Source organism: Trachinotus anak, unplaced genomic scaffold (genome assembly GCF_046630095.1).
Source record: "Trachinotus anak isolate AG129_WGS33_773 ecotype Australia unplaced genomic scaffold, CSIRO_AGI_Tana_v1 ptg000025l, whole genome shotgun sequence".
NCBI classification, from domain to species: domain Eukaryota; kingdom Metazoa; phylum Chordata; class Actinopteri; order Carangiformes; family Carangidae; genus Trachinotus; species Trachinotus anak.
The window spans coordinates 7,447,946-7,459,227 of record NW_027273876.1 but is presented as its reverse complement, the minus strand read 5'-3'; the positions used below and the strand labels follow the sequence as shown (position 1 = coordinate 7,459,227).

Genomic DNA, 11,282 nt, shown 5'->3' with positions numbered 1-11,282 from the left:
GGTTAGTGTAGCAGCAATTTGTTTTAAGGGTTATGAGGAGTAAATACTGTGGGATTTAACAGATGTTCTGTATCCCCTCTAGATTTGGCCCAGAGTACTCTTGAGCTGCTAATTTTGTTTCTACCCTTTGGGCGTACTGAAGCCTGCTTCCTGTGGGATGAGGATGTCTCTTATTGTACAAGACGTTAAGTGCTGTGTGTATGTGGTTTTCATGGATGAGCAAGTGTACATGTGCACACACGTGTCCCTGCATGAAATGTGTGCATGTCTGTCTTATGTGTGTGGCAACATTGCCAAATATTTATGCAAGAGCAGCCTCATAGGAGGCACGGCGACAGTACGCAGCATGATGTGCATACGCAACATGTTGATATGATTACTCCACAGGCTGCTCCCTGTGTTTTAGGCTGGTCATTAACAACCTATTTGAAGACTTTGTCAATAGGTGCCAAGACAACAAGCAGCAACATCGCCCCCTCCGTGCTCGACACCCCCCACTCCCTCCCATCCACTTGCCTTTCTTTTTCTCTCATTAATATGGAAATGAGTCGCTCATTGTTGTTAGTAGGGAAGAAAGCTGTCATGTCTTTGGTGACAGGCTCAATGGATGTGTTTGGATTGCAGGGCTTGCTGTTTTCCGAGAGCATGTCTTATCTTTGTTTAGGCAGCGAATCAAAAATGTAAACATCACTTCATTAGCATCTGTCAGGAAGCTTAACGCTATGATTTTTAATACATGGCTAAACCCTCTGAATAGGCAAACAGGCCTCGTTATTCCTTCTCTTCTTTTATCTCCACTTTGTGTAGTAGTTAATTTCTCAAAGGGAAACTTACTTAATCCTCTGTGTTTGCTGGTGAAAGCCATGTTGTGTAGCAGTGCTTTCTTACTTTATTGTACTTTTCCTGCTGGTAGGTGGTTACTGTAATACTTTTTCTCCTTTGCAAACCGAAAAAAAAAAAAAAAAAAAAAATCATAGATTATTTTTTTCAGTCAGATAAAAAGCAGCTCCAAAAGGAAATTCCGCTTTGGAAAAGTCAGAAAATGAATAAAACATAAATTTCTTGCACTATTCTTAACCTTTAAGAGGGATCAAAGACGCTTGTGTTCTTACCAATCACTGGTGTTATCAGCATTACACTTCAACGACTTCATCAACGCTTTCTCCACACCCAGCATTTACTTCAAGTGTACCTGCACATTGTGGAGTGATATTATAATTACTGGGACATGACCAAAAGCAGCCAAGATTAGGTAAATGCAGCTACTTATCTCAATTAAGTGCTTTGTTTATATCCAGGTTTGCCTGTTGCAGGGCTACATAAGCGTCAGACCTCAGTGGAGTCATATTTCCTGCTTCTCAAAAGGGATTTCAGCAGCTCCTCATGGGCTCTGTAGGCGTCATCAGTGGGCTGTTTTTGCAGCTGCGATCTCCTAGAGTTCATCACCAAGCTGGAGCACCTCTCATATTGGGTCATATTTGATGATAAATATATGCTAGAGGCCAAAGTTTTCCCCTAAAAACCAGAGAGAGATGCAGTGACAGAGACATACAGAGGAGTACTGAGGGGACGTGATAGACTTAAATGTCAGCTGCTCCTCAGGGAGGTATGAGGAATAATGGGCTTTGATTTGAGCTGCACACTCTCGTGTCAAAGCATCAGGTCAGTCTGCGAGTTTATCTTGAACAAAGGGGACAAAGATCAATGATAACATGTTTCTGGGCGAGTGATACGAGTTTCAACGCTGCTGTTGTTGAGCGTAGTTTGGATTTTCACAGGAATATATGAATATAAAAAGAAATATGTCGATACTGAACATATCAGTAAAATATTCACAGACAACGTATTTGTTTTCAGCCAAAATATCCACTCCTCGCAGTCTGATATCCACTTGTAGTGACTTCAGTATTATCGAAACTTTATGTTTGGACGCTCACAGAGCTTGGTTAAGGTTTGGGTAAGATCATGGTCTGATTTAATATGGAAAACATGCCTAACCTTGGCTTAGTGCTTTTGTTGCCCAAAAATAACCACAGACTGGACTGTTGATGCCATCTCCAGTATTTGGTGTGACAGGTGATGCATGGTGGAGCGTAGTGCTGTGTACGTCCTGACATTAGTGTGTTTTCGCTGCTGTCTAACCTGGTTTTTTTTTTGTTTGTTTTTTTTTTTCCAGGAGTGGGTCGTGGTGATTGTCGCTTAACAAGAGCTTTGGCCATCATTAAGTTATAAGGGACAAGACATGCCAGGGCTAGCTGGTTAGCATGCTAACTCAGTAGAAGAAAGGATGTGCCAGAGACAAGACTTAACATTGCTGCTACTTTCCACCACTGGAGACAGCTCTTGATGAGTAAAGGAAAGTTTGATGCTCAACTCGCCAAGTTTCTTCCAGACTGTTCAGTAAACAGCTGTCAATGCTAACACTGGCTATGTCGCAATAGCAAAACTCACAGTTAGCTCCTTTAAAACCTTCATGGTCGTCGGTGTGCGTTCGTTTCTTACCTTTGTTTTTAGCAATGTCACCAACCGGTTTTGGAAGCCAATGAAAAGAGGTTAAAGAGGAGGTTGTGTGATTTCATTCCATTACACGTCAACATCGAGATTTAGTTTAACTGTTAGCAGTAGCAACTTTAGCAAGTGCAGGTTGTGGTTGCTGTGGTTGTGGTTAAGTGAAACTTAAGTATACATTTAACAGTTTCATATAAGTTGATTCAAAGCTTCTTCTTCGTAGCAATGGAGGTTGAAGCTTACAGGTATCATAGTGTTTAGTTTAAAACTAGCCATAACGCAAACATATAGTATTGATAAATTACCCAGACCACTCCCATGATTCTTGAGTATGGAAACCAAGAAAGGCCATATTCGCAAATATTTTTTTATCCTGTTATAACAAGATATTATAAGGAGAAAACAAAATTTTTTTGTTTCTCAAAATAACTTGATAATTATTCTGTACCTCAATATAACAAAACTGTTAATCTTGAGATAATGGGAGAATATCTCGAGAAAACAAAAAATCATTCTCTCCTGATAGTATCTTGTTATCTCAGCACAACAAAAAATTATATTCTCCCGATAATATGTCGTTATCTCAAGATAACAAACCGTGTTATCTTGAGATAATGGGATACAAAAATATTTGTGAGTATGGATTTTCTTAGCTTCCGTACTTGAGAAACATTAAGGGTAGCATTAAAGACAAACTCTATACCTATAACTCTAAAACTCTATATCTTTGTATTTGTGAATGTATATGTGTCTCGTACAGTTTTAACTGACAGCTGCTAGTCAGTCAGAAACAAGTATTTTGCATGGCCAGCATTTTTACAAAACTGAAAGACAAATATGTTGTCATAGTAATCAGAAATCCATGTCTTTGTCACACTTTAACAGAGAATCGACAACCTGGTCCACATTGATTAGCTGGAGCTGCCATCTTGTGAAAAGAATACAACTCAGATGTAATTATGTACAAGAGTCCTCTCAGATAGATTTTTTTCCCCCCCTTTAAATCACTACAGATTTTGTTTCATTCCTAATTGTCTATTCAGAAGTTGTTCCAGTTGCTGAAGTGCCTTTATGTGAAAAAGGAAGAGGAGGGGAAGGGGTGAATGCGCGCGTAAGGTTTTTGCATTTGTATTCCTCTATCTATTTCCCTTTTTGTCAGAACAGTTTCATTTCCATGTCAGTGATTTATGTAGGAAGATAGGAAAGAGCCTGTTAATGAGATATTTCTTTTGCTCTCCTCATGAACAACAACATGTCAAAATAAAGATAAAAACCAAACCCAAATGCTTGCTGGGGGAACAAATTAGGTCTTGTGGCAATATTGCAAAAAAAAAAAAAAAAAGAGCTTTTCCATCACACCACTCTAAACTCATAAACATCCACGCATCTTGGATTTGATGTGCATCTTCTCATTTAAAAACACCAGGCTGTAATTGAAACTTATGCCTTTTCAGACCAGAATATTTTACCTTGAAGACACACTGAACCGTCTCTGTTAAGATGAAACAACAAACCATAATAGAATGCAGTGATATTTTTGGATATTGCCAATAAGCTAAATTGCTACATGCAATACAATACATGTCTTTTGTTGACTAATTTTCCTCTTTCCAAACAAGTGACTGGAAAAGGTCAATTTTCTTTAAGGTCCTAACTTATGGAACTCTCTTTTTCTTCTTTGGTTCATATCATATTTCTTAAAATCTGACATGTTTTGAAAGGATCTGTTTCTTAATTTTTTTGTATTAGTGAAAATTGTCATAAATCTTTAAGTCAGAAGTTTTAACCCTCCTGCACATTATTTTCCATGTTGTTCATGTCCTTTGTCCTTTGGATTTTAGGACTATTGCAAAACAGAAGCTAAACTTGCTACAGGCAATGATATATATTTTTTGGGTAGCGTGAGTTTATTTTGGATGAAGAGAGAGAAACCAGCCACTGCTTCCCCCGGTCTGACTGACTATGAAGCTGCCATCTTTTTTTTTTTTCACAGTTTTCCTGGAGGTGGAGTGGAGTGCCTCGGATGCTTGCGGGTGGTGCTGACAGAATCTGAAGTGGGTCGTCCACTAACCTCAGCCCCCTGGAGTACGATGGGTCTGGGCCAGAGCGGAAGGGAGCGGTGTCCTGCTGAGACGCTGAGTCTGGTCTGGAGGTAATGGGCAGAAGGGAAAAAGAGCCTTGCCTGTGGCGTGGCACAAAATGAATTACTGCCATCTTTCTGCTCCTCTGCCTCGCAGTGAGAGTAGAGTCTGGAGGGCCAGATAACAAGGGCACAGAACCACAAACTAAAGCAAAATGGAGAACTGCCCAAGAAAAAAAAGAAAAAAAGCTGTCTGGCAGAGTTAATATCATGTCATTTATGATGATTTGGCTGAACGTATGATGAGGTCATTCTCATTTCTGTGTTAATATCAGCCCAGACAGTGGTGCAGGGTGGTAGCAATGACTGGAACATTTTATTGTATTTCTTAGCTCCCCCTCTTCTCATTTAGGGTAACAGAACATGGTATGAGTCTTTTTTTTCCAGTGGTGTGTTAAAACACTCTTGGACTGTGGTGATAACACATATGCTAAAACTGCTCCATAAAGCAGACAGGGCTGGATGCAGGATGATAGAATATCATACAAATTTCATGTCTAGATTTCATGCGTGCAACAAAAGGTAAATAAATAACAAAGCCTCCAAGTTAACCTCTCTTTATGTGTCAGAGGTTTGGAAAAAATAGCTGCCGCTTTGTTATCCTTACACCGCAGGAGTACAAAGAATAAATCAGTGACCTGTAGCACGACATGTCACATGTATTTTATAGAGCAGACTCCATATTTCACATTCATCACCATGCATATTCCACCATGCATGTGCCCATGTTCATCTCGGCACTTCAGCGCCTATGGGGTGATCGAAGTAATTTCCCATAAACATGATTTAAATTTCCTCTGGGATCAATACCCCACCGCCATGAATCTTGCGCTCTTTGATGCTGGTTTACAACAGTGTAGTCTCCCACCCACCAGGTTTGCATGTTGTGGTGGTTGCCGTGGTCAGGATGTGGATGTAAGGCGATACGTGCAACCTTAAGAGCATCCTGACGAGGAAGTGCTCACTAATCCAGTCAATCAATAGAAGAAAAGGTTGGTCTGGTCTTTGGCTCAACTTGTGGTCAAGTGTTTGATCTTCCAGATTTGTCTTTTTTTTATTCACATCGGATCTTCCCGTAAATTCAATTTAAGTCAGCAAAACTCCAGCGAATCAGTGAATCAGCAGAGATTTTTTCATCAAAACCAATCCTGAATATGTTTGAATGGAATATGAGTAGCCGATGAGGAAAAAAAAAAAGAAGGCAGGAAAATGGGTGCATAATTAGGTCAATGCATTAGGAAACTGTTGAGTTGCATTTTGATTCATCTCACCTTGCCCCGTTTGAACATGTCACCTGCATGCAAATGATTCTCTTTCTTGTCTACCCGAGAGGGGGGAAAAAAACTACTTGAATTCATTGATGCCATTGTCTGGTATTAGATACAATCAATCTGGTGAGTGGGTGGGGAAGCAGGATGAGGGGCCCGCAGAGATTAAACAGAAGCCTCACCATGGTTGTTCCAAAAACAAAATAAATCCATTCATCCAATTAGGAGCTGCAGAATATTCCAAAAACCGAGTTGGACGTCGGCTTCTCTGCTAATTTACGCTCCGCTTCGATCTGAATATCCTAATAGACTGGACAAAATTACAGGCCACATCAAAGTCTGCAGGACTTAAAAAACAAATAAGCCAGACTGACTGGGTGGCACGGCATTTTTAAAGCAAGCTGGAAATATGCAAAACTGAGTACACAGAATCAGCTGTGCTTGCATAATGATTTCTTGCAACTTCAACCAGAGTTCACTTAAGAAAACTGGCAGAATTCTCCCACATTTTTGCTCTTATTATCTGTTTTTCCCCCCATCTTTAGACTTTTATGTTACATTATCTCATCAACCACTATTTTGTCAACCAAAATTTTCAAGACAGAATATATGGTCTGCGCTATTTCTCCCCACCAATCCCTCCTTCTCCCTTTCCTTTTAGCTCTTCAACTTTGATTAACACCCAACGTTCCCCATCCTGCTGAGCAACTCCGTCTGTTTGATGAATCTGGCCCTGTTTGTTTCCATGCTCCTCCTGGTGTGTGATGCATGACAGCACTCCCCTCTTCAAAATGCAGCTTTATTCCACACAGGGCAAAAATGGAAGGCAAAAGGAGGCAGCATCGCCTCAAACTCCTTTTCACAGAGCACCTCAAAGCCTTGTGGAATAAAAAGGAAGGTGCGGAGACAAATGCCACTTTTTTTTGCAGAGGGAGGAAAGTGGTTTGTAGCTGCTGTCTAGTCCCAATGTGTTGCATGTAGAAAAGTAAACAAGAAAGGCATGTGTATTGTTCACTGGATAAACTCTTAACCCTGCAGGTGAATTGCATTTGGTGGCCCCCATGGGCACCGAGTGTCACACAATATTACACTCCCCACTCTGTTTTCTGTGAGCCATTTGATTTTATTTCACCCACGGTTGACATATCCGCTGCTTACCAACCTGTCAAGGTGGTAATGGAGAGTGGTTTGTGATAAGCAGTTGCTTATACAGAGAAACCTACTGAGACCTATGTCTGATTTACACTGGTTTAATGTTCACAGAGGTTTTAAATGAGCACAATGAAAAAGTAAATTAATAATTTGACGGGTGATAAGGTGAGTTATATATGTGGAATCTATAAATAATGAAAAATAGAAAAATTGCAAAATGCCAAGACCTAAAAAAAAGGAAATCACAGTTGTTATAGATGTGTCAAATGAGACCAGACTCTATTTTCACACCTTTTTGGAAGCTGTTCCAAGTATCCAAGGAGAGGAACAATGAAATGTATACAGTATATAACAATCAGACTGTCCTTCCACCTGCAGAGCTGACTAGAGGGGGTTAGTGGTGTGTGTGAGGATGGGGAGGCCGGGCGAGCCCTCTGATGTCATGCTGCTGGTAATTTGTTCTGAAACAAGAGGAGAAATATTGCTGCGCTGTCACTGCAGTGTCAAGCCTCACACTGCGGGACGGATTTCGCTGACACGTCATATCCTTTGGAAAAGTCGCAACTCAGTGCTATTCCCAACAGGACTCAGACACGGCCAGGGAAACAGGGAGAGCACACTTACTGTGCATTCGAGTGGCAGCCACTAACTTTTAACTGTCTGACACGGTGCTGCATAAGCTGCCACCAGAATACAATAAAGCAATAAGGCAATGAGAATAAGCTGCATCGTGTGTCTCTCTGATGAGTAACCTCCCCTCTCCGCTGTAAAGGAGCCAAACAGAGCCACCATCCAGAAATCAATGAAGCAGTCCTCATAAAGGGATTGTCAAATTCAAGTCTGTGCAATTTGTTTTGTGATAACGCTGCAGGCTCATGCATAGAATCAATATGAAGGCCTGTGGCAAAAAAACAGAGGAGAGGGGGTTGAATGTGTATTGATTCGTACTCACTAACATTAAAAGTACAAAATTCGGAAGTGCTAACCTTTGATCGTGTGCGTTTCGATCAGTTATAAAGTATATTTCACACTGAGGTCCAGGCAAATTAAGGCTGCCCTTACATTTTCTTATTCACTATCAATACCCCCTGCTTTATGTAACATCTGATGCAACACAGGTGCTTTTTGTGTTGTTTTTTTTTTCTCAGAAACTTGAGATTCTTGGTGCCACATTTTTATGTTTAAGTAGCTATACTTTATGTGTAAGGCTGATATACATAGAGACACAAGCAAGTGAGTTTTAGTTCATATCCTATGATAATAAAGCTTTTTTTTCATACTTGCATGGAATGTCAATATATAAGTCAATTAACCCAAAGAGCAGCATCTCTGCCACCTCCTCCCCTCATCACTGCATTAAAAAAAAAAAAAAAACCTGCAATGAGAAATAGCTTGCTGCCCCTCCCTATGGTAGAAAATCATTACACAATCTGAGCGAGAATAGACTATTCTGTGCCCAGGCTTGCCTCCTGTTATTGCACCATTAATAACTTTTGCAGCTGCCAACTAAACAACACCAAGCTTGGTTGGAGAGGAGCTGACTAATGTAGTCAGTAAATTAAAACCATCGGTGTTCGTCTTCATAAGACAGACCGATCCCTGTTGTCAGAGGTTGGGCTTTTCTTTTTTTTTCCATTTCTCTCATCCTCCTACCTCGCACATCTATTTGTGCTGTACTTTTTGAAAGAATGACTGCATTCCTCATTTCCCATTGAGTAAACAAACCCTTAAAACTGTACCACACATCAAGCTATTGTATGCTCACCCTGCTGACTCCAACCTGAATGCAGGAATCAAAAGTTTTGTGTGGAGATGTTGAGATTAAAAAGTGAGGAAGAAAAAGGGACGATCTCACAAAACAAAAATTAATTACCATTGTGCAAACAATAAAAAACATATACACATCTATGTCAGGAATTACAATGAGATGGAAAACTAAAGCCTCATGACAGTTAATCTTGCCAATCATCTCCACATACTCATTAATTGCTGTTTCGTGGCTTGATCAAAGAACCTTTCAAAAAAGTTTTAACTTTGTAATTAAAAGCAAATGCCACATAAGGCCTATATTCCATTAGCCCAGTATGTGCATTCGTGCAATTTAATTATGTAGAATCTCTAGCTTCATTATGATGTATGGTTGTTATAGAAACTACACTTGCTGCAACAAGGTCTCTAGAATGAAATAAGCCCAGCTTATACAAAATATAACAAATATGAATATGGCCTTCATGAAAATTAGGGCACTGATTCAAGAGAGGAAAGGTTAGTTTAAAGGAGTGTGCATATAAATTATATATTAAATTCATCACATGTGCTTCTCCTGTATGTTAGTGCAAAAAAAAAAAAAAAAATAGAGATAAAGAAACATCAGTATAACTAAGCTAAATTTTTCACAGACCACAACTCTAATCTGTGAAATTGGATGAATTTAAGTTGCCTACCAAATGGGATTAAATTGTATTGGCTGCAGTTTGTTGAGAGGGGGGCATGTGTGAAAGGAATGGATACGGATGTTACAGTATTAAAGAGCCCCCCATATATTTCACCCGGGAAACACAGTGGAGAGCATCCAGTGGGAGTCAATGGGCTCAGGGAGGCTGAAGTGCCAGCTCAGGAGAGAAGGCTTAACAAAGGCTGTGTGGGAGGGCTTCTGTGCAGTGTGTGCTCATGAAGTGGAGCATTGTCTCAAGTTTTCCCCCAACTGCCAACCCACACGTGTAGTCACAAACCTACCACCCCAGATACACCTAATCACCATGAAATGGTCTGCCTCCGCTGCACGTCTGTAAACTGTGTAATTTTGCACATGTAGACAGTAAGACAATGTGAACTTCACCTCACTAAGTGCAAGAGGGCTTGAACTAAAGCACTTAAAAACACACTTTAAGAGCACAAAGCATTAATATGGTCTAGATTACTCCTGCCATTTGAGCTACGTTGTACATGAGCGGAGGGGGTGGGGGCGGGGGTTGGTGGTTCCAGATCTTGTGAGCCGCAGAAACTGACAAAAATCATTGTTGAAAAATGAACAACTGACCCTTTTATGATACAACAATGCTATGGTTTAGGCACAATAGCAGCTTAGGAAATATCATGGTTACGGTTTAAACAACAACAACAACAACAACAAAAAAATGCAGCTAAAGGAGCTACTTCTAAGTTTTACTATTGCTACATAGCCAACAAGAACTGATGCAAGTTCAGCATCAAACTTCATTTCCTTACTTGCCAAGAGCTGTCACCAGCAGAGGAAAGCGACGCTAAAGTTAACTCTTGTGTCTTTCGTGCGACTGAAGTTAGCACGCTAACAAGCTAGCCCTGGCCTGGCTCATCACTTTCCAATGGCGACCCACTGCCCTGAAGAAGTAGCGCTGCTCAGAGGACGTGTTATAACCTCTTATCTTGTAAATGCTGAAGCTAAGGTTTTTTAGGGAAAACTAAAAAGCGAATCAGTTTGCCCTGTTAAAGTGCAATGTTTTGTTGACCTCCTCCCTATGTAGACTTTGTGGCGGGACAAAATCACCTGAATTCCTTTGCTCACGCCATAATTACAACAGCACTAGGCTTTGTCAGTTGAACAGTCTAAAACTGTCTAAAAAATTTTACAAAATTACACGTTTTATAACCCAACCTTATTGCTGTAGGGGGTTGCTGATCGTGTTGGTTTAACAGGCCCAGGTTTTCATATATCTGCCTTTCACATTTTTTGCACATGACAGGTGAAAAGAATTCCATCTGTGCTGCTAAAATTACATTTTAGAAACTTAATAGCAGCAAGCATTTCCAGACACCATACCACAGTCAGCGTGAATAATCCAATGTCCTGTCAACAGTTTTCACAGCAACTATTTATCCTTTAACAAAGTAGTTCTAGTGGAAACTGTTTACAGTGATGTCTAGCGCTATTTCTGTGAGCACCAAAAATTCCATTCCATTCACCTACATTGTTTAGGGTGTGGAGGCAGAAATCTCAGAGATAAATGTTGTAAAATCTGAGCTAATCTATGGCTAGACACCAGTAGCAGTACGTAGAATTGATTAATTTGGGCGAACTGGCTCTTATAGCAATTCAAAATACAGGAGCTCATATGCCTGACAAATTCAAAAAGTGCCTTAACCAAAACGAGGACTATATTTGATGTGTTTTCTAAAAGCCCATTCATTTCCAAACACTGAGATGATTCAGGCTTTCATTCTGGGAGTAAGCAGCA

At 40.3% G+C, this 11,282-nt stretch overlaps 1 long non-coding RNA gene across 1 annotated transcript; it reads left to right on the top strand.

Moving 5' to 3' along the window:
• Window positions 1–528: 528 nt before the first annotated feature.
• On the top strand, window positions 529–8,838 carry LOC139609255 (uncharacterized). The gene is made up of 3 exons (XR_011685186.1): window positions 529–3,619; window positions 4,502–4,660; window positions 6,578–8,838. It is a non-coding gene; the product is annotated as an uncharacterized lncRNA (long non-coding RNA).
• The last annotated feature ends 2,444 nt before the right edge of the window (window positions 8,839–11,282 follow it).